The following is an 11,159-nucleotide window of genomic DNA, read 5'->3' on the forward strand; positions in this document are numbered from 1 at the left end:
AGGTCAAGGGAGGAGAGAAATGAAGGAAGAGAATGAGTGTAACCTTCCCCCCACCCAACCCCACCCCAGCTATCTTCAAACATTTAACTGCTGTCAAAAAACAAAATTTCCATTTGCCTCAGGGAGAAAATGGTTAACAGAAGAAAAAAAAAAATCAGTGCTTCCTCTCAGGCATTGTTGTTCTTTTCTTTTTCCTTAAAAAAAAAAAAGTTATCCTAAGTAAGAATTTTAACGATATGCAGAAATCATAGCTGTCTTGCTGAATTGCTGTAGGACTGACCCCCTTGACAGTTCTTAAATTATTCAGCTATCAAGGGCCTGCTAAACATTAAATTAAGCATCCTCTCTCCCCTGTCCTAAACCATTAAGTTATGCAAATGCACAGATAATGGGGCATATGACAACTGGAGGCATTAATCACGCAGCCCTGTCTCTGGGCTGTTGTTATGTAGAAACTGCATCTGCCAACAGACCGAACAGCCACAATTAGATCTCACTTAATGGAATGAGGAGACTGCCTAGCCCTCCACACTTGTGTTAGGTTGTAGACTAGGGAGTGAATAAGGCACTGGGGAGATGAGCCTGCTCTCCATCTCTCTCTCCCTCTCTCTCTCTTTTTAATACCTGCTTCTCCAATTGAAATGAAAAATCACCTGTAATTGTTATCATTTGCAAACAAAACCTGTCAGAAGACAAACCTGCTGTTTACAATGGGTGTTTTTGTTGTTCTTTGGGGGGGAATTTCCTTCATTCGTGTGTGTGTGTGTGTGTGTGTGTGTGTGTGTGTGTGTGTGTGTGTGTTTAACAAATTCTCTGTCTTTGAGGGGAGGCTGGAGCTTGGGAGTGGGAAGAAGCAAACAACCTCCAAATTGCTCTTGAAGATGCAGACTGACTCACCCAGCCAGGTGGTTTGCTGGCACACTCTGCTGTGGGCTGCTTGGCTCCCACCAGGACCAATCATCCAAGAAAGAGGCAGGCCGAGAGTAAGCCGTCTTCTACCAGTCTCTCCCCCTTCCCCCAGCAAGTGGTAGATGAGATAGACAGGAAGACATCCATCCCCTCATCTTCCCAAGAATTTTCCTATTGCTTCTTCATGATTGAACACTCAATTTACAGCTGATGTATTTTTTTGAAATCCAAGTACATAGTTAAGCATTTTTACCGAGGTCAATTATTTTTGTTATTTTTACTCTTAGGACATGAGGACAACACAATTGGCTTTGTAGGAATCTATGTATATGACTTGCTAACAGTTGCCATCTATAGACTTGAGTTGGCATATTATTTTCTACAAAAACATTGACTTCCAACTGGTTTCTCAAGAATCCTATGGTTCCACAGTCCTGGGTAGAGAGGAGGCCCAATATGGGAAAGATCCATGATCACCACCCTCCCTACCACCACCCCACACACAGCAGGAACATCACTTTCAACTATTTCATATACTGAGCTTTTGTGTTAAGAAAAAGTTATTCCGTTCCCCCAGCACCATCAGCACCCCACCCCAAGAAACATTTTCTGGAATTAATATTACATGGAAAGTGGTTTTTTAAAACAAACAAACAAAAAAAAACACTGCTCTCCAAAGTTAACTGGCTCTTCATTTCATTGGATTCAGTGAGATCCATTCATAATAAACAGATCTCATTAAAATTGTCATTTTTTCCCTTTAATTTACTCCAGGGCTTGATTTCTGGGCTTGCCCTGTATTGGCTGCATGACCTTCAACAGGTGCCTCAATCCCTCTAAGACTCAGTTTTTCATCCATCAGATGGGGATAGTACCTTCCTCCCAAGGATGTCAGAAGAATCCAATAAGAACCAGTGTAAAATGCCTAGCACAGTACTTGCTACCTAGCTGGTGTTTAATAAAAATCCTTCTTTACCAAATATATCAAACCCTTAGCAAAGAAGTAGTTATACATCTCTAACCCCCACAATGCTGGCACCGTGCTGGGTCCATCACAGACTTTACACAAATAGTTGCTAAATGCAGGAAGCATTTAGCAACCAATGCCCAGCTAGACCCACATCCCTTGGCCACACAAATCCAGGGTAGGCCATCCATGACAGTGTGACAGATCATAAATGAAGAATTCTGGAGCTTACAACTCACTGTCTTACTATGAGAATTTTCATCAAATCCCCCCACAATATATAGCTCTCTGCCTTGCTCTTTTAAGGACCTAAGTGTTCTAAATCTTTGCTAAAGGACGCTAATGACACATGTTGCTTTTCTAATTGAGGCAGATGGACAATCCTAATGCCGAATGCATTAAAGCAGAGGAAACAGTCAGTCCACAACACAGAAAACCCAGCACTTGGACTTGGAACGAGACCACCTAAGTTTGATTGAATCAGACTCAGCCAAGTATGACCTTGAGCATTACTTAACCTCTTCATGCCTCACCTTCCTGTCTTAGCACTTATCTGTAGGGCTATGGTGAGGGTTAGAGTTAGTAAATGAGAGATGCTCAGAGCAATGCTTAGAACATAGTAAGTACTCAAAAAATATTGACTGCTATTATATCTATAATTGACATTATTAATTCCTCATCATAAACCCTTTTCAGCCTTATTCAACCCTTCTCTCATCTAGCTGTCCTCTAATCTCATGGGTGAAACAGAAGAGATTCAGCCATACAGAACAAATTCCTAAAGAAACTTTATTCATAGAACAAGTGTGAAAATTTATTTTATTGGTAGTAAAAGGGAATTTTAAGGCTGTAATACCAGCTCTTTATTCCCCAAAGGGAAGTAGTTGCTGTAACGCTGTACTTTGAGCTACATGGCTAGTTAGCACCTTCCCTCTTCATTGGAGAACCATGAAATCTATTATGGTCCCTTAGGAGGGAAGTTTCAATGAGAAATTGCTACATTTGTTCAAAAAGAAAAACATATTGACCATGATGGAAAGATTTTACCCATATCTACATAATGATGACAAAATTGGACATGGCTAAAAGGCCTGGGCAGCCCAATTCTCAGGAACATTCCGGGGGCCAGTGAGGCAACCAGACTGGAGGCAAGTTTTGGGAGGTCATTAGTAATGAGCATGGGATCGGCCCCACTGGCAATCACCATGGAGAGTGACTTGTAGCTGTGTAGTACAATGCAGCTGCTAGTAGCAAGCAGTACCTCAGGCTATCCTGGTGGATCTAGAGCCTGGCACGATGGACTTGGTCAGGTCTGAACCATTGGGTCAGATCTTCAGGCCAGACAACTTCATGTTTGGTCAGAGTGGGACTGGGAACATCTGGGCAAAGGGCCACTACATAGAGGGAGCTGAACTGGTGGACTCAGTCCTGGACGTGGTGAGGAAGGAGTCAGAAAGCTGTGACTGTCTGCAGGGCTTCCAGCTGACCCACTCACTGGGGATAGCATCCAGTTAGGGATGGGCACACTGCTTATCATCAAGATCCAGCAGGAGTACCCAGACCACATCGTGAATACCTGCAGTGTGATGCCCTCGCCTAAAGTGTCCGACACAGTGGTCAAGCCCTACAATGCCACCCTCTTTGACTACCAGCTGGAGGAAAACACAGATGAAACCTACTCCATTGATAATGAGGCCCTGTATGACATGTGCTTTCGCACCTTGAAACTGACCACCCCCACGTATGAAGACCTCAACCACCTGGTGTCGGCCACCATAAGCAGGGCCACCACCTGCCTGTGCTTCCTGGGCCAGCTGAACTCAGACCTGTACAAGCTGGTAGTGAACATGGTGCCCTTCCCACGCCTCTACTTCTTCATGCCTGGCTTTGCCCCCCGTGACCAGCCGGGGCAGCCAGCAGTATCAAAGCCCACCAGGGCCACTACCTGACAGTGGCTGCTGTTTCCTGGGGCCACATGACCATGAAGGAGATGGACAAGCAGATGCTCAGCATGCAGAACAAGAACAGCAGCTCCTTTGTGGAGTGGATCCCCAACAATGTGAAGACAGCCTATGATGGGACATCCCGCCTGGAGGCCTGAAGATGTCAGCCACTTTCATTAACAGCACGGCCATCCAGGACCTATTCAGGCACATCTCAGAGCAGTTCTTGGCCATGTTCCGGATAAGGCCTTCCTGCTCTAGTACACAGGCGAGGGCATGGACAAGATGGAGCTCACCAAGGCTGAGAGCAACATGAACGACCTGCTGCAGCCTGCAGAGCAGGTGGAGGCACTGGCTCTCAAAACTGTGAGCATGGCAAGGACAGATGAACTCTGGAGTATGGAGAATGGAAAGAGTCTTGATTATCCTGTAGGCATCAGAAATTGTATATAGAAACATGATTATCTTTGGGGGTTTTTTCATTGATCCTTAGAGAGGGGGGACATCTATTTGTTGTTTCACTTATTTACACATTCACTGGTTGATTCATATATGTGCCCTGACTGGGATCAAACCCAGAACCTTGGCTAATGGGGAGGATGCCCCAACCAATTGACCTACCCGGCCAGGGTGATTCATCCTTGTTTTAGAAATTGACCAAGATGTTGAGCTGTCCCCTGCACTGAAAAGGTTGCCAGTTCAATTCCCCATCAGGGCACATACCCAGGTTATAGGTTTGACCACCATTCAGGCGCATGCTGGAGGCAACCAATTGATCCCCCCCCCCCCCCCCCCCCCCCCGCAATGTTTCAGTGCTCTAAAAATCAACCAAATGCTCATATTTTAAAAAATGAAATTGACCAAGATGGCCTTAATATTCCCCCTCAGCTTGACTTAACATTAGACAAGATTTTTCCCAACTCTAGGTCTCTTACTTCCCTTTTCTTGGAGCATCCCCTTTAGAAAATTTGTAATAGTAAATCCTTTCCCTGGCCCTTGAAGTGTATATAAATCTTTTTAAAATGTTCTTGTGAGTGCCCCAGCCAGTGTGGCTCAGTTCTTTGGGCATCCTCCTGTGCACCAAAGGATTGTAGGTTGGATTCCCAGTCAGGGCACATGCCTGGGTTACAGGCTTGATCCCTGGTAGGGGGCATGCAAGAGGCAGACAATCACTGTTGCATTCTCACATGATGTTTCTCTCTCCACCTCTCCCTTCCTCTCCAAAAAATCATTAATAAAATTGTTTTTAAACAAGTCTTGTCAGTTTTATGACCCAGGACCATCTTTCTCAAAGACTTAGGAATCATCTCTTGAAATGCAATCAAAGGAGAACTTATCCTTACCACCTAGTCTCTGTGGGAGCATGACCTCGGGGGGCACCTTGCTCCAAGTTGTAAAATTACCTCTTATCATAATGATATGAGAAGTTTAATATTACTTTGGGTAAAACCAAATAGCAGACATGGATGACCCATATCTCTCCTTCACACCCCAGCCCTTAAAAATCCTACCACCCTCTGCTTCAGCAGAGTTGAGCTCAGATGAGTTCTGGCTTCTCTCCCCTATTGCAATAGCCTTGACTAAAACCTTTGCCTGTTTAGCTTTGATCAGTATAATTTTTGCTCTGACAGGATATTCTCTCTTCTTGGAGTTGTATTCCCCTTCAGCTATATCCCTATTCTCTATTCCCTTTGAGAGCAAAATTCCTTCCAAGACTTGTCTGTGCTCACTGTCCCTCTTCCTCTCTGCTCCACTCTGGCTTCTGCTTCCACCCCTCCACCAGAACTTCCCTGTCAACTCCATTAATGACCTCTTGTTATGACTTTGTTAAATTAACGTTTGTTAGGTTCAGTCTGACCTCAAAGACAAAGACTAAAACTGCTGTATCAGTTTCCAGTCACAGACAACTAAACTAACATAGCTGATGTAATTAAGACATCAAATAGTCACATAATAGAAAATCGGGGAGCAGACAGCCCAGTTTGGACGATAGGCTGCCACTAATTTCTGTGATTTTTGGTGTGTGTTTTTAAACTCAGGGATTTATATTGGCTGCTATTGTTCCATTCCCTAAGATCAAGAGATCTCTGCCCAGCCTGAATGAAGTTGGGGGCTCTTAGCAGAAAAGAAGTGAGGTAATGGCAGGTTGCTTGGGCAACAAACAATTGGCCATGGCTGCCAGTGGTTTTGAACGATGGCTTTAAGGCCGTCATGTCTTCAGTCCCAGCAGTTCCTGATGATACATGGGATGCATATCACCTGCCAACCTTGACTGACTGGCAGTGGCAGCCTGGAAGTGCTATGCCTGGAAATGAAACATTTGTAGGATCCCAGGAAAGATGGTCTGGACTTTTTAGCAATAGCTGTGAAGCACATGGCCCAGGGGAGTAGCAAGCAGCAGGAGTGCCTGTATTACAGATCATTTCTTCCTCGCTAGACTGTCCACAGCCTGTGACAGGTGCAGGAAATGCCTCCTATATTGATGGCAATTCCTATTTTTCCCCCAACAAGACTAGTCCCAACCCCCCTATGCCTGCTTCGGCTTCCTCTGTGTCTGAATGTCATCTGTTCATATTAAGGAGGAAAGGATCAGCCCAGGAGGGGGCGTAGGCAGGTGGAATCCCACATTCCTTCTAATATCTGATGGAAGCACGAGCAAAATGATCTTTATGCTGTCCTCCCCGGGTTCTAAATATGATGGACTGTACTATAAGTACAACCTTTGAATAAGAACTTGAGATAAATTGAGTAGGAAACTTTATATCTGAAAAATTGTCTCAACCAACTATTTCTGAACCATTTTTACTATCTATTTTTACAAACCATTTTTCAAAGGCACCCCTAGCAATAAGTCTAGAGTATTTGTTTCCAAACTTGAGCATTTTAATGCAAACTTTTCATCTTCCGGGGCTAGATGAGTCTAAGAAAAACATTTCATTTATTAGAAGGGCTGCATTGCAAGCTTTGCCCCATGAGAACACAAGCTCTATGGGAGCAAGAATGTTGGCCTGGTTTGTTCATTCTGTGTCCCTAGCACCTAGCCAAGTGTCTCCACGTCAAAAGCGTTCAGTAAATATTTGTTGAATTGATGTCATAGGATAACCATCCTTCTTGTGCTATGTGACATGTCCTGCTTCACTTTCCCCTTGAGGATTAAGATATTGATGGAGGATCCGCCAAGATCAATGGCATGCCCTAGATGAGAAATAGGGATGTGCAGGAGGGAAGCATGTGAGTCAGAGCCATCTATTCAGCCTTAAGTGGAAACTCAAGAGACACGCACCAAGGGAGCTGGCGGTAGGCCCAAAGTAACAGCTCTCCCTAGGAGGAGCTATGTCATGCTAGGAAGTCACTTAACATTAATAATAATAGCAAACACTTATATAAGTGCCCTATTCCAAGTGCTCTATTTGATTACTTTACTTAATCCTTACAGCTAAAAGCAGATACTATTACTGTCATGTCCCTTTAACAGATGAGACTACTAAGGCACCGAGTTAAATCAACTGCCCAATTGCCCAAGGTCACACACACACACACACAGAATCAGAACCAGAATTTGAACCTGGTAATCTTGCTTAAGTATCTGTGTTCATAACATCTCCACTGTGCAGACACTTTGGACTCTTACAGGATCTCCAGGACCCCAATTTTCTCATTAAGTAGGGCTGTGAGATCAAGAGGAATGACGGGTCAGTAGCCCTCAAACCTTCTCAGCTGCATGACTGTTTGGGGGACGGGGGTGGGGGTAGTGGTATGGGGGGATGAGGGTTGCGGGTTGGATCTTCTTGGCTAGCCAAATTTATAGAAACAAAGTAGGATGGTGGTTAGCAAGAGCTGGGGGGAGGGGGAAAGGAAATTTGTTGTTTAAAGGGTATAGAGTTGCAACTTTACAAGGTGAAAAGTGAATACACTTAATACTACTAAACACTTAAATAGTTAAGACGGTAACTTTTATGTTATGTGGTTTTTACCACATTTTTTAAAAAATGGTAAGAAATCTTACTTGGCCCAGCCAGTGTGGATCAATGATTGAGCGTCAACCTATGAACCAGGAGGTCACTGTTTGATTCCCGGTCAGGACACATGCCCGGTTGCAGCTGGATCCCCAGTAGGGGGCATGCAGGAGACAGCCGTTCAATGATTCTCTTTCATCATTGATGTTTCTATCTCTCTCTCCCTTTCGCTTTCTCTCTGAAATCAATAAAAATATTTTTAATTAAAAAATAAATTTCAAAAACTCTTACATGGCAGCACAGTAAGTAAAATGCACAGGGAACTGCCCGATTCAGTGGGAGCAGGGGTGTATGATCCCAGCCTCCTGGCTTCTTTTCCCAGATCCTCCCACCAGAACAGCCCCCAAGGAGACGTCATCAAAGCACAGGTTTAAAAGCACTAGACATGACAACTTCTAAATTCTCCTGAAGATGATTCCACAGCCTCAGCTCAAATCATACTCTCAAAAGTCGCAATCTCAAAAATCCCTGTGGCCCCTCAACATGCAACCAGTCAATTCATGCTCGCCACCATGGTACTTGAGATCTTCCATGACACAGCCCCAGTTTAAATGTCCAAGTTTACAAAGTATCACCATGTTTTTCCTCCCAACCCCACTCCACCCACTTGCCCGCCCTCCACTCCAGCCACATGGGACGCCAATCTTTTTCTCATCAGATCAGCCACTGGCACACTTTCATGTCATGGTGTCCCATTTCCTGCTGCTATTTCTTGGCAAATCCTATCTTCCTGGACTCTCCCATTCCCCTGTACTCAAGAGTTCATCATAATAGTCTTTTGAGCCTTTCTGTGTGTTGCCTTGTTCATCCTTATTTATGAAACAAGGGCTGTGTGTACAACCAGCCCAGCTCAGAAGCCTGTTTCCAGATGTCACCTCTACTCCACTGTCACTTCCACAGGTGCCCAGTTCCCCCACCCTCTGTCTGTTCTGAGGATTCAGCAAGTACCCAAGACTCCCAGGTGGAAGAGTGGATGGGGAGGAGTTCAAAGAGACTGGGACACAGGCGAGCATTGACAATAGCCTATCCCTTCCCATCCCCTGACCATGGTTCTAAGCCTAAGGAACAGGGAGGCAGTGAATGCTGGGAAGGCAGCCTTTGCCATGACCAGCTTGTAGCAATAAGAATCAAGAGAACTCCAAGATGAAACAAGTGGGGATGTTAGCACATATTGTTTCATTTGAAAAAAAATATCCTAACTAAAGAACAGAACAGTTCCCATCTTTGACCACAAAGCTCTCTTTACATCTTCCTTGGGTCCTAAAATGACCTACTACTGCCATCACCCGTACATTCACCAGCCCCCACATTTTTATTCTGACCCGTTTCACAGGGAGCTGACTGAAAGGAGGCACAGAGCAGGAAAATAAGGCATTTGAAAGGGAAATCCGCGCTTCCTAGTTTAGATGTGTACCAACCCCTCTGCCCACCACAGGAAATTATTTGGCTACTCAAACAGAGTAACCCATTCCTCTTTGTTTGGGAACACAGTGATTATACTCATGAGAGGAAGTAAATAAGATAAAGGTCATCACCCATGCTGGATTTTTCATTTGGTGAGCAGAATGAAAATCATTTGAACATGTCCCTGTGGAAAAAATAATCAATTTTTCATAGACTTGTTATAGGTTTCATAAAATATATTGCACACATATTCTTAAAAGTAAGAACATGGCTTTTTAATGATACTTAAAATATATGGTATGGCAAGAATTATTTAAAATGTGTTTCTGAGGCCTGAAATGTGGTACCGCCTGTTAAAATATAGATGATTTGGATAAGTCTGTCTTCCTAGGAGAAATGTGAGATCCAGCTCATCTTATTAGAAAGCTAATATAAAGGAAGTTGGTATTCAGGCAGTTAAGTAATTGATATAAATCCTCCCAAGATATTAGATCCCTTGAACTTTTCTACCAGTGAGCAGTTTGTCCATTGGCCTGTGTGCATGAAAGAACTGTTCTTAACCCAGAGGCCAGGAAAACATTGTTCACATAGAAAAAGTCAACACACAGCGGCCCAAGAGGAAGCAGAGCTGAATCCAATAGAAGTGTGAACACCAGGCCTCCTCCTCACCTCTCTCCTCCCCACCGCTCCGCAGGGCCTGAGCACCCCCATCCTACTCCCCATGGACATGCTGGACCTGGGTCTGGATCCTGCTGCCTCGGCCACTGCTCTGTCTGCTGTTGCTGCAAGGACCCGAGGCAGAGGAGGGCATTGAGCTGCAGGAGGGCGGGAGGGTGCGGAAGGGCCCTGAGGCGGAGGAGCAGAGGGTGGTGGCTATCGCCATGACCAGCGTTGGGCGACCGCACATCCAGTACCGATTCCGCACAGAGAATATTGGAGGACAGGTGTCATAACGCGTAGTCCGGGGGACTGATGGGCAGTTGGATGGTCAGGGCGACACAGCAAGCGTGGGGGGCAGCAGGCTGGGACCCAGGTGGGTGTGGATGGGGCAGCCCAGCAGCTAAGGCTGTCCGTGGGGAGGCACGATCTGCCTGTTTCCCAGCGTCCATGCAGAGAGACCATGGCTGTGTTGGTACAGACCGCAGACCAGAGCTTGCAGGCCAGAGGCCAGTTCTATGTAGGGATGACGCCCCAGGACGTGCTTCAGACAGGAAGGCAAAGGACGATTGCAACCTGGACACACCCCTACTCCCCGAAAATCGATGGAACTACAACACCCCAGATGAGAACTCAACACAATGAAATGGAGCGGAAGCGGAGGGACAAGATCAACAACTGGGTCATCCAACTTTCAAAAACCATTCCAGATTGTAACGCAGACGACAGCAAGGCAGGAGCGAGCAGAGGAGGGATACAGTCGAAGGCCTGCGACTGCACCCGGGGAACTGCACCAGACGAACCAGTGCATGCAGGAGACCTTCCAGGAGGCCGAGCGGCTGCAGATGGACAGTGAGCTCCTGAGGCCACAGATTGGCACCCAGCGGCAGCAGCACAGCCTGAGGTGGAGGGCGAGAGCAACCGGCAGTGACGCCCACCCATCCCGTCTGTGGCCGGCCCTCCTCTGGCCTCTGCGGCCCCCTTCCCCATCCAGAGGGACAGATGCCCCTCCCCCAGCTGCATTTTTTTAATCGATTTTTTTGGGGGGCCCAACTTATTTTTATTTATTTATTTTTATTTTTTTATTTATTTTTATTTTTTAAATTCTTTATTAGTTAAGGTATTACAAATGTGTCTTCATCCCCCCCATTATCCATTTATTTTTAAAGAGAGTGGAAAGAAGGGAGAGAGACAGACAAAAACATCAACGTGAGAGAAATACATCGATTGGTTGCCTCCTGCATGCACCCTGACCAGGGCCGG

The 11,159-nt window shown here is 45.5% G+C and overlaps 2 pseudogenes; both read left to right on the plus strand.

Moving 5' to 3' along the window:
- The first annotated feature begins 3,155 nt into the window (after positions 1 to 3,155).
- LOC102262589 lies at positions 3,156 to 4,272 on the plus strand (annotated as a pseudogene).
- A 5,939-nt stretch (positions 4,273 to 10,211) lies between these two features.
- On the plus strand, positions 10,212 to 10,927 carry LOC102262906 (annotated as a pseudogene).
- The last annotated feature ends 232 nt before the right edge of the window (positions 10,928 to 11,159 follow it).

This window comes from Myotis brandtii, unplaced genomic scaffold (assembly GCF_000412655.1).
Source record: "Myotis brandtii unplaced genomic scaffold, ASM41265v1 scaffold266, whole genome shotgun sequence".
NCBI lineage: Eukaryota > Metazoa > Chordata > Mammalia > Chiroptera > Vespertilionidae > Myotis > Myotis brandtii.